Below are 3,678 nucleotides of genomic sequence, written 5' to 3' on the forward strand. Positions count from 1 at the left end.
AGAATAAAATAAAATTCAAAAACCAAGTACACACATTGCTCCATATGCCTTAATTTCAATTGTTGTTATTATAATTGTATATTTGTCATGTTTCTAATGTGGTAGGACTATAATAAAATTTTGAATCTGAATCTATATTTTAAAATTCTTTTATTTTAATTATAAAATAGACTGCAACACTTCCATGGTCAGTGACTCCTTTTGTCTATTTGTTTCTTTCAACCGTTTAGTTAAAAAAACTTAAAGTGTGAACAATATTATTAAGCTTTTACATTGATGCATTGACTATTTTATTTAAATAGCAGTTACAATGTTGAGTTTTGTCATTGAATAGTTATCAATAATTTCAGGCATTTGTAAAGCTGTCACCGATTAAGCTGCGATTAGGAACAATTAAATTTTATGTCGATAACAGATTAATTTCAATTACACACTTTTTTATAATGGATTACAATCAATTACGATTATACAGTACGATTATCAGAATGGTATATTGCGGTTATTCTGACAGAACGTCTACCCTACTTGTCCTAAATGTCGAAGGTGTTCAGGTTAAAGGGCCATTCTGTACACTGCAAAAAAAACCACACTATATCATTCTCACTGGTCAATAATAACACGTGATGTAAAAGTCAGAACTGCTTCTCAATAGTTGTTGTGACGTCAATCTATTGTTCCAACATGGCTTATTTTTTTTACGAATCAACGATGGCAAAACAATGAACTTCACTTTGGAAAATCTGCTTGATGCAACAAAAGACCTCTAATTGCATGTATATGTTTACAAATTAGCCTTAGGCCGCTTGCTTCACTGATAAGGCAAAAACTAAAGCTCACTGTTCTGTGTACTGCAATTCAAATGGAAACAAAGATACAAAACACAGTTTTACTTAATATTTACTGATGTTACCATTTACGTTAATATTAACGTCAAGTTCACACTCGTCGATGCACACCATTTTGCAAGTTGAAGGTTTGGTATCATCTGAAACTCCGCCCCTGATAATTCCAGATACATTGCGGTGCATTACGTCGTTCGTGCGTTTGTAGCCTCTAACTGCATCTCTGCGATAACCTGTAATTTCAACAAGTGGCTGTTCGTCTACACCATTTTCATACAGTCGTGTTGCCGCTGTTGCTCTTTGTGAGTGATTCGATCGGAAACCATCTAGATCTGCCTCTTTACACATTCTACCTACTGTTTGATTGATTGATTGATTGTTGGGGTTTAAAGCCCGAGCAGCAATATTTCAGGCGATGAACATGAAATGGATGATAAAATGAACATGTAATTATGATGATGAAATGATAAATGGGATGGGACACAAGGATAATAGGGCCGACGAATTTTGATTGCCACCAGAAATAGGGAGGGATAGGTAGGGTCGGGCAATTTAGCCTCAGTGGCGGAGCGCAAAGGTTTCTATACTCATCGAATACCACAGCATGGTTCTTTTACATGCGAGGAAGGTGGCATGTAACATCCCAGGGTTACCCCATTCCGCCACATGGGGCACAAAATCCAGTTACTCTATAGGCAGAGCGCTCTATCCCCCGGCTAGGGTCCTGAGCACTATTTAGTCGCCTTTGACGACAAGCTTAGCGCTCTGCGGCCCTATTCTTTTGACACCCAGACCCGCATGGGGGACCTACCATTTGCGATTTATTCCAATCGTTTGTGCAGCGTACCATATATTGGATGCTCCGCTATCGGGAGTGGTCTTTGATAAAATGTATTAATTCAATTGTCTTTTTGTTTGTTCCGGGCTGAAAAGAAGATAATTTAATTTAAATTAAAAAAGTAAAGGCATAATATAACTCTTCGCTAAATCTGTACTAATAGGATCATTATTGTTTTTTGTTTGTTGATTTTGGTTAATTTTGAATTGTTTCATTTTCGTTAGTATCATTACGTCCATCAATATAATTTGAATAATGCTTATATATTTGTATTTCATGTAGACAAACTAACAAACCAACTACCAACATTTAAAGCCTACGTGTTAATTTTTATATACATCTTTACCATTCTTTATATGGTCAAATGCCTACTCAAGAACAAGAAACATGCATTACAGTTAAAACTTTCCAATGTTCAACGTATTTCTTAAGCAAACGGACGATGCATTTTTCTGTGCGTTTCAGGTCTTGATAAGCATAGACTTCCTTCTGTTGGGTTTGTCTTGTTTTTAAGCCTTCTTGGTTGGACTTGGATACATCATCTCGGTACCGGAGTCACTGTTCGCCATTCCTGTCTAACAGAGTCACTTGTAATTGGTTCATTCATATATTACGATGCTCTTTTCTAGCTCTAAGTGCATTGAAACTTAGATGGACTGCCTTTGCCTAGAATACATCTCTGCCATAACAGTTCTTCGTCTTCTAAAGTGATGGTATCTGCCTTTCGTTTTTTAGTCCTAAACCAACGGCAGACCCCAGCTTCATTGTGTGGTCATGTGTATTTTTAATTTGAAGAAAAGACTCTTCATTCAAAATCTTGAAGCATTTTCCCCGCTTTTCTAAATGCATTTGTGTATTTATCACACGATCTTAGAGAGGCTGACCAGGATAATATTCACCGTTTTCCTTGACAATTTCACATATGAATCGTGAAGTAGAATAGCACTACTCATCTTTAGTCATATCTTCTAGTTCTGGGTTTATTACACTTATGTTTTTTCACGGATGGCAATTTCATTCCTTTGCAACTTCCATTTCTTGATAAAAATACATTCCCGGCACTTCCAATTTTCTTCTTATCGTTATAAACCACACCGACACAAAATTATAACAAAATAAATTAATTTGAGATAAATACTGTAATCTGATTGGTCAAAATAATTTTGTTTCTATCTCAATGGATAAAACATATTGACACACCCCTATTCAGTTAAATTAAGAGCTTTTTTTCTCATGTTTAAAGGTAAAAATATGTTTTAAAATTAATTTATAGGAATTGGCTATGATAAATATTTTTTCTATAGAAAAATAACATAAATTTTCCATGTGCATATTGTTTATTGCGCGAAGTGATAATAAGTTTTAAAAGTGTTTGTGTGTAAGAAATACATTATCAGAAAAACAGAGAGTGAGATACATTTACGGGTAAAATTGGCCCTATGTTTTTTTTATTGTTACACTTGTAATAGGTATTCATGTTAATAGGTAACATTTTCTGCTACATGTAGAAGTGCGTGTATTTGTAGTGAAAACAGGCAAATTTATGCATTTACTTATCGAAAACCTATCTTTCAAAGGCTATTAAAATTAAATTGTATAACAAGTTCAGTATTTTCTCTCAAAATATGGACTCAGAATAAACAATAGAAGTTTGGAAACAAACCTCTTAACTGCCATGGAATCAACTTAATCGTCAGTAAGAGTAACCAACGAGGGAACCAAGATTCTAGCGGAAATCAAAAGAATGTAATCCAGAAACAAAGACCAAACATGGAAAACAGACAAACACAACAAAGGACATACAGTAACTAAACTAAAACAATACATACAAAGTAACATAAGTAAATGAGAGACTCAGACTCCACCAAAAACTGGGAGCATGGACGAGGTGCACCGGTAGGGTAAGCGGCCTTTGCTTTTCTAGAAACGCCCGCCGAGTTGTTCATACCGATCATTTGTTGAAAAACGCGTCCACTACACTGGACAAATATGTTGTCG

General features: G+C 35.2%; 1 pseudogene; it reads right to left on the reverse strand.

Annotated features, from left to right (window-relative positions):
• Positions 1-2,052: 2,052 nt before the first annotated feature.
• Positions 2,053-3,157, reverse strand: LOC148603658 (uncharacterized; annotated as a pseudogene).
• Positions 3,158-3,678: the final 521 nt, after the last annotated feature.

This window comes from Perna viridis, chromosome 11 (genome assembly GCF_037379345.1).
Source record: "Perna viridis isolate PV_CMFRI_1.1 ecotype Kerala chromosome 11, ASM3737934v1, whole genome shotgun sequence".
NCBI lineage: Eukaryota > Metazoa > Mollusca > Bivalvia > Mytilida > Mytilidae > Perna > Perna viridis.